General features: G+C 36.3%; 1 protein-coding gene across 2 annotated transcripts in view; it reads left to right on the forward strand.

The window, feature by feature from the left end:
• Positions 1-3936: 3936 nt before the first annotated feature.
• frmd4ba (FERM domain containing 4Ba) overlaps positions 3937-14175 on the forward strand; it is a 141962-nt gene continuing 131723 nt past the window's right edge. The window contains exon 1 of one of the 2 annotated variants that reach the window (XM_049479464.1): positions 3937-4131. The gene's annotated coding sequence lies outside the window, so the exon portion shown is untranslated. The remainder of the gene's footprint in view (positions 4132-14175) is intronic. The other variant, XM_022667724.2, reaches the window with a different exon arrangement.

Consider the following 14175-nt stretch of genomic DNA (forward strand, 5'->3'; position numbering starts at 1 on the left):
TTTAAGGCCATTCCAAATGTGGTTGTACCGGCTATGGCCAATATTTATGATATGGTGCACTTATATATGGTGGTGTTTTAAATTACATTATAAGAATCGTTCAGTCATGAACACTGTTAATGTATTGTATTGTAATATTTAATATTATAAGTTATAAGGATGTACAGCTCTAGAAAAAAATAATAAGACACCACTTTAAAATGATGACTTTCCTTGATTTTACCAAATTAAAAACCTCTGGAATATAATCAAGAGGAAGATGGATGATCACAAACCATCAAACCACCAAACTGAACTGCTTGAATTTTTACACCAGGAGTAAAGCAGCATAAAGGTATCCAAAAGCAGTGTGTAAGACTGGTGGAGGAGAACATGATGCCAAGATGCATGAAAACTGTGATAAAAAAAACCAGGGTTATTCCACCAAATATTGATTTCTGAACTCTTAAAACTTTATGAATATGAACTTGTTTTCTTTGCATTATTTGAGGTCTGAAAGCTCTGCATCTTCTTTTTTGTTATTTCAGTCATTTCTCATTTTCTGCAAATAAATGCTTTAAATTAGAATATTTTTATTAGGAATTTGGGAGAAATGTTAATTTTACTCAAACATAAACCTATAAATAGCAAAATCAGAGAAACTGTGAGCTGTATAGAAATGTTTTGACCCTCCAAACTATTATTTTACCCCTTTTTGAAGGGTCAAAGTCTTCGTGGGCGATGAAGTGAGTAGAAGAACTTTTTTCTCAGTTGAACCGATTCCTCCGTAATCAGGCCGATGGTTATTGATGTTGGAGGGGGAGCAGACGCAGAGCATCACTGTCCCAGACTCACTGAAGGGTGAAATCACAGAGCCGGAGCAGACAGCACTGTTACCCCTCGCCCGTTTCAGACCCCCCCGAGCAATATGTTCACGCCAGACCCTGCTGTATAACTGCAGTACGGCTTAAATCTGCTCAGCACTGCTGTAACTGCTGTAGATACTACATTAAATAAGCTGCTTAGTGTAGATTTCACGCTGCTTACTTCATCTGATTCAGGTATATTTGCTCACAAAACTGGAATATGTGCACTTTCTCAATAACACACGCTCTTATCTGTCATCAGCCGGCGGTGGGCTGGAGCTGACGGGGCATTATTATTGTTCGGCTGGGAGTTTCCCATGACTCTGCCCAAACAAAGGACTCTGCCGCTACCTGAATACAGGCCAATGAAAAGGAAAACAAACAAAGGAGCCGCTGCCGAGGACAGTTTATAAAATTCAATCAGCTTTAAGGTGGAGTTCTTGTGGGTTAAAGTCAAATAAAATAGTAGTTTGTTAAAAAATATAGAATATTATTTAGATGTTTTCTGGTTTTCCTATTTTTATCATAAGTGGAAAAAATGGAAAGAAGAGTTTCAGAACAGTATAAAGTCTATACGTCTACTTCTTTACCAACAACAAAACCCTTCATTTTAGAGAGACGAGAGACTCGTAGCTTTATAAAGGGAAAGGGATGAGTTAGCAGCTCATATGTGGAGCATCTTTTGCTGGAGTGGAGAAACAGGAAACAGCTGCTCTGAAGTTCATGCTCAGGTCCAGGAGGTAAAAAAAGGACAGGTGGTTTGCTTTTGCTGTTTTTTTTGCAGCTATAGCTGCACAGCTGCACCAAGAGCACGTAGTGCTAATGCTAATGCTAATGCGTAAAAGCAAAAAGATGCACGAATTCAGATTTGACCGTTCACATTTATGTCGCATGTCCACGGATCGGATAGGTATCTGATTTAGGACCACATATGAAAGTGATTCAAATCTGATTAGAAGCAAACAGATTTGGCATGTTCACACAGCCATGAAAAAAAAATCAGATCTGATCCACACTGAGCAAAAAACAGATTTGAGAACCCTTTGTTGGACCGCTTTTAATAAGTGTAGCTCATGTGCAAAACGGTTTAAACAATCACTTATATTTCCTTCTAAAAGTGTATTTACAGGCAGTTTGTCATTCCCAGATGATTTTACTACTCTATGATAGGTTGACGGATAAAATATTGATCGAAGGAAAATTTGATTGCATGATTGAAATTTGATTGAATGCATTGGTCCCTTTTATCACCTTTATTTTTAGGATTGTTTATTAGACTGGAGATTTGTTTCATGTGGTTCTGAGAATGTTTGTTGTAGAAATAGGATGGATGGACAGTTTTTATGTGGAATTCTTGTGGATTCATTAATGAAAAGAATGCAGAGCAGCAAATAAGGGTTTATTATTTTAGATCAGTGTAAAGTATACAGCGTGTGTTGTTTATTAAGGTCAGTGAGTTTCAGAGATGCCGTTCTGTTTTTGGTGTTATTTTCTCTCACAGCAATTCTAACAAAAAGACGCCTTTTGTGCCACAACTGGCTGTTAATGTTTCACCTTCTGCTTCGGGATACACACCATAACACTCTTCTTTCACAGTTAAATAAACATAAAACCCTCAAAATAACCCTACATGCTGAAAAACAAAGGTGCTAAAATAGTTATTTATTAAATATATGTACTTTATGTGAGTATGAAGAACCTTTATATCCATATTACAAACATGGTTTCTTCTATGGTATCTCCTGAATAACCCTTTTGTAAAAACAAATAATAGCCTTGTGTATTGATCACACAATTAAAAACAGCATCTCTGTCGTTGCTTCTTGTGACATACAGTATTTTTGGTGCACTTTTGTTTTTTCCTTGTGTGAAAACGAACCAAAACACAACAAATCAATTGGAAACTGCTCTAAGCTTACAAATATTTTTACAGATTTGAACCAGACCAAACTAACTAAAGCAGTGAGTATAGGACCTACAGCAGTTACTCACCATTAAAGCTAAACCAGCAGTTTAGTGTGAATTATAAATTTACTAAAATCAAATTTTGTTTTATAGTATCATCTGTCAATATATCGTCTTACCATTAATGCTAAATCCCCAGTTTAGTGTGAATTATAAATGCACTAAAATAAAATATTGTTTTATAGTATTATCTGTCAATATATCTGTCAATATATCATCTTCTCATCTATCATCTTACTCAAGTTAACCCCCCCCAGTTTAGTGTGAATTCTATTTTTATAGTTTTATAGGTTTTTGTTTGTATTTTTAGTATAGTATATTTCTAGTTTTATAGTATTATGTGTCAATATATAATACTATATATAATAATACATATATACTATAAAAGAAATTTACTAAAATAAAATATCGTTTTATAGTATTATCTGCTGATATATTGTCTTACCATTAAAGCTAAAACCCCCAGTTTAGTGTGAATTATAAATTAACTAAAATAAAATATCGTTCTATAATATTATCTGTCAATATATCGTCTTCTCATCTATCATCTTACTCAAGTTAACCCTCCAGTTTAGTGTGAATTCTATTTTTATAGTATTATAGTATTTTTTTGTATTTTTAGTATAGTATTTTTTCTAGTTTTATAGTATTATGTGTCAATATATATATACTATAAAAGAAATTTACTAAAATAAAATATCATTTTATAGTATTATCTGTTGATATATTGTCTTACACATTAAAGCTAAACCACCAGTTTAGTATGAATTATAAATTCACTAAAATAAAATATCGTTTTATAGAATCATCTGTCAATATATGATCTTACCATTAAAGTTTTTTTGTATTTTTAGTATAGTATTTTTTCTAGTTTTATAGTATTGGGTGTCAATATATAATACTATATATAATAATACATATATATTATAAAAGAAATTTACAAAAATAAAATATCGTTGTATAGTATTATCTGTCAATATATCGTATATATTATCGTAATAGTATCGTATCAGGCGGAGTTATAGCGGTTACAGCACTGTCTGCACGCGTCGCTTGCCGTTGCGTTGGCAACGAGGGCGCGCGGCAGAGGTGGGAGGGGATGTGAGAACAGGAGAGACACAGAGAGAGAGAGAGAGAGAGAGAGAGAGAGAGGAATGGACCGGACGCTGCAGGAGTGATACAGGGAGATACGGGAGTAAGGAATAACCGGTTTACCGCTGCTGTTTACCCGCCGCGCGCTGGAAACTCCGAGCGCGAGAGCTAAACAATACACGGACGGAGCGCGCGGACAGGACCGGGGGTCTGGAGCTCAGCGGGGACGGTAAGACCTCCAATATCTCTTTGTCAAGTGTAGCCAACTGCTGAGAGCGCGCGCCCGCGCGTGCGTGTGTGTGTGTGTGTGTGTGTGTGTGTGTGTGTGTGTGTGTGTGTGTGTGTGTGTGGAGTTTGAGCTGATCAATGACAATGAGAACAAAAACCTCTTATCGCACACAAACGTCTCTAACGAGGAAAGTGCAGAACCACGTGGGTAAACACTGCCAAAAAAGGGTAATAAAAAGAAAAAAGGAGGAAAAAAAGAAATAAAGAATAATAATAAACAATAGACAGCAAAAGGGAAACGAAACAAAACATGAATATATATACATGCATATCTATCTATCTATCTATCTATCTATCTATCTATCTATCTATCTATCTATCTATCTATCTATCTATCTATCTATCTATCTATCTAAAAAACAATGAGTAAACATGAGTAAAAATAAAAGTAATAAAATGGTATGGTGAGATCATCATTAGCATTAAAAGTATTAAAGTATTATTTAGCATATTGAGTGAAACATAAACATGTGTATTTTGCCACATAACAAGAGTATGGCCCATTTTAAACATTTTCTTCTTTTTTTTTTTAAATCAGAAAATAAACAGAAATCCTGTCTAAAAAGTATTATGCCAAAAAAAAGATATTATGCTGTATATGTCTTATTTTCACTTGTATATACTTTATATTTGTATATATTATATTATAGGTATTGAATATGACATTTCATTCGCAGCTTTTTAGCAAGAAGTTGTTAGCAGTCTTTGTAGTCTGTTATGGATTTGAGGTATATTTGTTTATATTTATATAATCCAGTTGTAGCTGTAGAAGCCATCCGCTTTTCGGTTCTAACTTCCTCACAGACGGTTTAACTTCCTTTGGCTTCCAGGATTTCCTTTTGTTGTTTTATAATCCATTTCTTTGTCAGTGGCTGCAACACAACCCCATCATAGCATGATACAGCCACCCCCATGCTTCACAGTTGGCAGGCTGTTCTCTTCGTGAAATGCAGTTGATCTTGTTCTCTTAATGATATTTTCCTTTAAACAACATTTTGATCATTTCGGAACATGTTAATATACTGTATATATGTACATATTATGGTATAGTTATTGAATATAGTCATTTACAGCCTTGCAACCACATGTTGTAGCTAGACGTCTTTCAGTTTTGGTAGTTTTTGTGGGTTTTTATTAACTGTTATAGTTCCAAGCATTATTAAGTGTTAGATTATTGTCAGTCTTACTTTCACCTTATTTTAAGTTATTTAAATATGATTCAAAATAGCATAAAAATCAGCAAGCACGTTATTCAAGAACGTTATTCTTGTGTCCAAATCTGAGGGCAAAAAAACAATGATTTTTGCTTGATTTAAGTCTTACTTCACTTATCTTTTGACATTGCAATTGCTTTTTCTTAAGAAATCCTACTGAGAAAAACTTGCTTACCCGTTTTGCATATTTTGCCATATTCTTTGCTTAATATAAGCATTATGACTTCATTTACGTATATTCTGTCTAGTTTTTTGCCAATGTATTTGTGCAGTGCATCTTTCCCCTCTTTTTTGTTCTTCTTTGCAAACTGTAGGCAGAAAGTTACAGTATATTGCATTTTGATCAGTTATCTAGCCTCTGTAGATGTTCAGAAGCATACTTTTCTAAAGCAAAGGTTCTGTAATGAGATCCCAGGTAACATTTTCTTTGTATGACTCTTCTCTAAAGATGAAGGTTAGCATGTAAGCAGCACTGAAGAGTGAACCTACTCACTGTAGTGTGGTACTCTAATTACTTTTGAGTTAAACTTATGCATAACATCATAAAAGCTGTTCTTTCTGAGAGTTTTCTTGGTCTTCTAGAGTCTAGCTTCACCTCCACAGTTCCTTCTGTATTATTATTATTATTATTATTATTATTATTATTATTATTATTATTATTATTATTATTATTATTATTTAGTAACATTCTGAATTGTAGATTTGTCAAGCTGACAATGTTGTTTACTGGGTATTGATTATTTAGTTTTTTATGTTTAGAGTAATCTATGATGGTTTATACAGTAATATAAAGAGTCAGGAAATTTGTACCAGTTTCTGATTATTATGGCATGAAAAGCTGCAGAAAACTGAGCATTAGGATTGGCTGATTGAAATTCTCTGTGATAAAATTGAAACTGAATTGTGTTAATTGGCCAAATTGGCCATAGTTGACCAAACATTTATATAGGAATGTATTTATGCACTTAAATCCCAATAATCTTGGGTTAGGAACTAGTATTGTCTCCCATGACTTAATGCGGTTTCCTGCATTAAATGTGGCTGTGATTTCTGCCAGTGTTGCTTGACTCTTCATGGACAGTTCTAGCCAGATGTTGCTGGTCACAATCATTACCACCCACTGCACTGTCCACTTAGTATGATAAACTCTTGCTCTTATTCCTTGGATTAAGGATTAAAGAATGTTAAAGGCCTCAATTGAACTCACACTTCATCTTATCATGAGCATGTTGGCCAGTGTTCAACCTCATTCACAAGATACAACCTCACAATTTAGGTTTTTAGGTGGTCCATTGTTGATTTGAGTTATGTTTGTGTATAATTTTTCAGCAGTAGCTTTTTCACAGATGGAATAACTTTGATTTCCAGGATTTGTTGGCGTTTTATAGTCCATTTTTTGCCACTGGCTGCAACACAGCCTCAGAGCATGATACAGCCACCCCCATGCTTCACAGTTGGCAGTCTGTTCTCTTCATGAAATGCAGTTGCTCTTTTCTTTTGCGCCTAATTTCTCTGTTTTTCCCTCTTATGGCATTTTTAACTTTCTAACTGTTGCCTTTAGTAAAAGAATTATTGAAGAATTGCAAAATTTAAGGGTGTAAAGTAAGGAAAATAAAGAAATGTGTCTTTAATTGATCAGTGATAGAATCTGATGTAGATAAAATCATAAGCCTGCTTCACTCATTTAAGTTCTGTTACATTAGTGCGGACTTTTTTATGTTATTTTGTATATTGTTCGGACCGTCGTAATTTTTAACTTGTGTTATGATTCAGTGTTTTATCCTGTTTACTGAAGAAGCCTATAGTAGTTCTGTCAGTGTTTTATGTCGTCAACAACTGAAAAAAAAAACAAATTACACATACTATTCAGTATATTTCAACAATATTTATAGTTTTAAAAATAGGCCCGTCACAATAATTACATTATTGATTTATCATATAATAAATGGAAACACCCTCAAAATGCTATATTTATTCTATGTGATTTTATTTATATTAGATTTAGGCCTGCCTGTCATGATAATTACATGAATGAAAAAATCGTACAATATATGGAGAAATATTTGCTGAACTTGGCCAGAATATCAGTTTTATTTAAAAACAGCATTTTATATAATATTATTACTGTTAGTATGTTTTATAAATGTAGTTTTTTAATTTCTTTTTTTGGTGCGCAGTAATAAACTCACAGACCAATCACGTGTGCTGTAAGATCACCAAACGCTCTCCTCTGCCAATCAGAGAAAGGCTAATTCAGATGGTGCGCACCAGAAAGAGAAATTGAAATACTACATTTATAAAACCCGGACCACGCTCTGCCTATTAGTGACCCCTGTTCTAGATGCTCTTCCTGAGAAGCTGATGAGGCTGATGGTGGTTGTTTTTATGAGCAGCTCATGCAAAGCTTGCTGCTGGTAAATGAAGTATTTGCACAGCAGTAAAATTGGTGAGGCAGGTGTCGGTCACGTGCCGGCTGCTCGTTGGTTGCTGGTGAATCTCTGAGGCGAGTGTGAGCTCGTTCTGCTGATTAAAACCTCTGTCTGGATGCTGTTTTTAAAGAAAAGAGGGAATTAAAACTTTATCAGAGAACCTCGTCTTCCCCTCCGCCACCGGGTCACTCAGAGTCCCTGCCGCTGAACTTCCTGTTTCCTGGGAAAGACAAACAATAGGAGAGGGGGGACATGTGACATCCTGGCTGTTAAAAGTGTGAGTGTATGCGCAGGCCAGATTTAGAGACAGCATGATGTTAGCTGACCGCTAAATCTAGTAAACTGTCCTTTATAGATGTGTTCGTTGGTCGTCGAAAACAAGACAAAACAGTGATTTGTTTATGCTAAAGGATGCATCTAGCTCAAAGACAGCTAGTTTCCTTTTGGAGGATGTCTCAGTTCAAGAGGTAGTATAGCATTACCATTGTTGCATATTAAAAATGCAGATTTTATGCAGAAACTAGAGTATTTACTCTAAAGTTTGCATCAGGTTAGCTTGATTGAAATTTCACATCAGAAGTATAACTTTTAAACAAAGCAGCACAGAATTAAATTGTCCAATATATATTTTTTATTATTATTATTATTATTATTATTTTCTGTATTTTTCTGACTATAATAGGGATAATTATTATATTATAAGGCACACAATCAATGAACGTCTCTTTTCTGGTCTATTTTCATACATAAGGCGCACCTGGTTACCTACATCGAAGTGAGCAAGGGTGTCGCCATGTTTCCCTTCTAATAGGGAAGCTGAGGGAAGCGCCTAAATAAACAAAACTGTAATTCTTAAAAAAGATATATTTTTTTATTATCAAATGAGTGCTGGATGTTATCTCCTGTACACTGTTTATTTGGGTCAGTAAAGTGCTTCCGTTTATTTACAGTAAGCTTAGATTGGGTGAGTTTTCAGTGAAGTTTCTCCAGCACTAAGGCTGGATGCAGCAGCATTAGCGTTCGCCGAAAAAAAAGCCTGAAAAAAAAGCCTTTATGTTTTTACTTGAGTTGGTTGGACTAAAGTGCCAGATTACAGTGCCATTAAGAAAAGAAGATAAAAGCTACCAGGAACAATACATGTAACACATGTGTAAAACTGTTTTTAGCTAAAAAAAAACACGTTCTTAACTGCAAAATTCAGGGTACAGCAGTATTTATGTGGCATATTTGAGTAATTATACCAATATATACCAATATCCAAAAAATGGACATACAGCTCTAAAAAAACTGTAGAAATACAGACTATAATGTGCACCAGATTATGAGGCACATTATAAAAACACTAGTAAGGATGCTACATCGAAGTGAGCAAGGGTGTCGCCATGTTTCCCTTTTAATGGGGAAGCTCTGGGAAGCGACTAAGCAAACAAAACTGTAATTATTAAAAAGAAAAATATTTTAAAGTAAAATGAGCACTGGATATTAATCTACACAGATTTATTTGGGTGATTAAAGTGCTTCCGTTTATCTACAGTAAGCTTAGATTTCCAGTATTCTGTATAAGCGTGAGTTTTCCCAGCACTAAGGCTGGGTGCAGCAGCATTAGCATTAGCCGCTAACTGCGGGACATAAATGCTGCCCGTCCGTGCTAGACACCCTGAGTAACCCAGGGCGCCATCGGCTAGCTGTTTGCTTCTTAACGCTGTACAGCAGAGTTCAGCAGAGTGGCTTCACTGCTCCTTAATACCTGACTGGTAAAATTCATACATAAGGTGTAAATTAAAGAACTTTAAGTGCACCGCATAGTCCGGAAAAAATGGCATTTACTCTAATAATAATAATAATAATAAACTTTATTTATATAATAAATATGAAATCTGTGAGCTGAACTGAAAGATTGAGAGTTTTAATGGGTACAGCAGTATTTATGTGGCATATTTGAGTAATTATACCAATATCCAAAAAATCGATTTATTTGTCGAGGAGCATCTTATTGCTGTAGGTGTTCAGGGTGGATTTATTCCATTTTTTTTCATGTTGAATGGTTGAATAGTACACACTGAAGATAACTGAAGAGTAGTGCTATAACGCTTGAGCTTGGTTCTGACCACAGTATCTTTATTATTAAATATAAAAAATACAAGCAAATATACAATATAGACAATATTAATGCTGTACATCGCTTCAGTACAGAGATACTGAGCCTCATGTTTTGTGCAGGTCTATAATGAGGCCAGTATTGAATTGAGGGCTGGTGAAAGGGGCACACTCAACCGTGCACATGCCCACAGAACAAAAACAGGCGGGCATTGTGTTGATTTTAGTCTAGGATGTTCAGTTGCCTTTAATGGGGTCAGCTGTTCCGATTCAATAAAGCTATTAACAGGCACAGAAGATTCCCGGGCTGGTGCTCAGCCGACACAGATAAGAGTCATTTGCCAATCAGGCTACAGTAATAGACTGGCCCATACAAGCCCAGCTTTTATGGTGTAAAAAACACCAGCGAGGAGCTGCTTTCCCCGTCTAGACCCAACCGCCGGCCTCGTTCGCCCTGCAGGCTTTGTGCCGCCTCCTCTTCAGTGTTTGACTGTCAGCATTTTCTCGCTCCTATCCTACATCTCGTTTCAGTCGCTGCCATTCACACGCTAAACTTCAGTTATATGATACGCCTGTAGATCCAGTCCGGCTGAAGATGCCTAATCTGACAGGTCGCTGAATTTGGTCAAACACCTCGTCAGACAGGTTTATAAATACGGGCTGTGTGTGAAACATCACCTAAACACAGTTTCTCAAAGACAGCTGGGTTCCTGTTGGACATACAGCTCTAAATAACTGTAGAAATACAGTATTTATCAAACTATAATGTGCACCAGATTATGAGGCACATTATAAAAACACTAGTAAGGATGGTACATCGAAGTGAGCAAGGGTGTCGCCATGTTTCCCTTTTAATGGAGAAACTGGGGGAAGCAACTAAGTAAACAAAACTGTAATTATTAAAAAGAAAAAAAATATTTTAAAGTAAAATGAGCACTGGATATTAATCTACACAGATTTATTTGGGTGATTAAAGTGCTTCCGTTTATTTACAGTAAGCTTAGATTTCCAGTATTCTGTATAAGGGAGAGTTCAGCAGCATTAGCATTAGCCGCTAACTGCAGTGCTTGCGGGATATAAATGCTGCCCGTCCCTGCTAGACACCCCGAGTAACTCAGGGCGCCATCAGCTAGCAGTTTGTCCCATGTAGCTTGTTTTAACATGATAAACAAACAGACTACAGTCTGAAATACTCACCTATGATTATATTGTGCATTAGTGCTGCAATTAGCAGCTAATGCTAATGCTGTTCCAGCCTTAGTGCTGGAGAAACTTCACTGAAAACTCTCCATTATAACTCTGTACTTCAGTGGAGTGGCTTCACCGCTCCTTAATACCTGACTGATAAAATTCATACATAAGGTGTAATATCGATTTTGGGGAAAATTAAAGGACTTATGTGCACTGCATAGTCCGAAAAATATGGCATTTACTCTAAATATTTTTGTTTATCTTATATGAAGATTATTTAACAATTTATATTCTTCTTATATTATTCTTCTTCACTGAATAATAATTTTTCTGAAAATATGATTTTCCATGCACCGTTCCAACTCATAGATATTGGATAAAGCTTTTTAATTGAACATGAATTCCATTTAGCATATATTCCATATTTGAGATTCATTAAATCTAAGGGCCCTATTTTAGCGATCTATAGAAGAGACACCAATTCAGATGCAGATCAAGCAGCCTGATTTAAGATGTGTACTATTCCCTTGGGTATTTTCATAGGTCTGTTTTGGGTGTAACGTGAAATAAACCATAAGCAATCAGTGTGCCAGTTGTCATTTCCTTTAAGAGGCAGGTGAGCTCTGACTTTGGCGCATTGATATCTTAACAGTGCGGTGCTTTTGTGCATCTCAGCAGAGGACACTGGCCTGTGCATTCATGCTGTGGAGATGTGACATCAGGTTATTTTATTTAAAATTTATTGTGTATTTTGTTTATTGTTGACAAAAAGCTGGATTTGTGTGTGTAAAGAACGTATGGCTGCATGGCTAAGATGGCTTTTGGATGGCTGACTGTTGACTGTTGTCAGGGTTTAAATCGTTCAATAGCGCACCTGTCTTTTTCGCTGCCATGATAGAAGAATGCCAGAAATTTACCTGAACACTATTTACCTGACTCTATTTCAACAGCGCGACAAGGCACAAGACGTGAAAATGGACTGTTGATGGGGTGTAAGATAGGAATGAGCGTTGGACCTTAAAGAGCTTTATAATACTGCATACTATCAACACTGTCCAAACATATAAAGCGAGATAAATCACACAGGCTACTGATTAAAGGTAATAAAGCTGCCGTGTTCCATCAGAACCGAGTTTTAAAGCTGGTGTTCTGTGTTTGTGTTCAGACAGAGTGGGTTAGTGGGCGAGTTAAAGTGGCTGTGAGGTTTGGGGAGCTGATAGTCGATGTGTGTTATTGAACCGGCAGTAAGCTTAACAGTGCAAATCAATTCCGTGCCGCCGCCGCAGCCACTGCTAACCGAATAAGGACGCCCCAAAGGGACGGGCCTGCGGAGATTAAATTAAATCAGCCCAGTTAAAGAGCGAAGAGCGTGTCACAGGGTTATATCATTCACCCTGCCTTACCAAGTAGGGATATGTGTGTCTGTGGGGGTTTATAACATACAGACCACGGGGTCGCTCTGATGTACAGACTGTGAGTAATCTGAGAGGACATGAGTAACCGTGCCACTCCTTATCATTCGGGGTGTATGTTAGAGATCGGTTTACACTCAGAAACATGACAAACATGCTGGTAAGCTGGGTCAACAGGAGGCTTATGAACACGAGTAGAACAGATGACATACTAGCTTTTGCAATAGGCTGTGCAGTGAGGGTGGGCGAAATGCACATAAAGCAATAATTCAGCCACCTGCCTTGTTTAAATAGCTACAGTGCATGTGAATATATCTACACTGATGGGCGTGGTGGTCTGGAAATGAGGTGTGTTCAGGTACATTTCTGCTGTATTGTTATCTCTTTCTTGGCCACAGAAAACACAGGAGCTCCACTGACTGAATAAAACCTAGACAGATGCCAACAGTCAGACGTTCATTGCTATCTTGGCAACACCATGCGCCACACATATACCCAGATTTTTACTAACACAACTTTTACATCAACAATAAACAGAATAGTAAATAAAATAACATTGCTGTTCCCGTAAATGAGCTGCTGGAGCTCCTTCACAGCGTCAACCAGCAGCTCAGTTTCCTCTGCTGAGAAACGTTTGTTGGACACGTCCAGGTAGCTGCACGATTACAATAGCAATCCACCAAAGTCAGAGCTCACCTTATTCTTAAAGAGAATGATAAGCAAGTGACACGCAATATGCCCCAAAAAATACACCCATGATTAATTAAGAGAATTAGTAAGTGCCTTTTGTGAGTTTTGAGCTGAGCAAGATGTACTTTTCCCATCGTTATGATAGCAAAGACACACTGACACGCCCTAAATCAAGCTGCAGATCACTATAGATCACTAAAATAGGGCCCATTGAACTTTACATTTAAATTATTTATGAAATAATAGTGTTACTGTGTTTGTGAGAATCATTTGAGAGCATCAGTTAAAGTAAAGTAGTGAAGAGGTAGAGTTACAGGTATACAGTGAATAGTGAATATTTGAGTAATGTTCTAATCCAGGTTATGAGAAGCAACAACTACTCAACTAAGTAAAGAATAAAATGACTTTAAGAAAAAAGAATAAAGTCAATCAATCCAAAAAGAAGAATTTTAAGAACTTTGAAAACATCCTTAAGTTCAGTCACTGCAAAGACCATCAAAGATGTTATAATGATGAAACTGGCTCTCATCAGCACCATGCCAGAAAAAGAACAGCAAGAGTTGTACAGGATAAGTTCATTAGAGTTACCAGCTTCAGAAACCACAAAGTAACATTAGTATTTTGGTTTGTTTAACACTTTTAAGTTGCTACATGATTCCTTATGTGTTTCTTCATAGTCTGGATCACTTTAATATTCATTTACTATGTAGAAAAATAAATAAATTAATTAAATGTTAAATAAGAAGGTGTGTCCAAACTTTTGACTGGTACTTTACATTAAGAGTGACCCTCATTAACAGTGTATCTGAACCACATAATATAATCCAGTTTATGGGTGAATTGGCTGAGCTAAACTGCCCCTTGATGTGTGTGTGGTATGATGGGCATACACTCTGCTCAGTGGGCATAAGAATATGAATGAATGAATACATGAATAAATGAATAAATGAGT

This window comes from Astyanax mexicanus, chromosome 5 (genome assembly GCF_023375975.1).
Source record: "Astyanax mexicanus isolate ESR-SI-001 chromosome 5, AstMex3_surface, whole genome shotgun sequence".
Lineage (NCBI taxonomy): Eukaryota > Metazoa > Chordata > Actinopteri > Characiformes > Acestrorhamphidae > Astyanax > Astyanax mexicanus.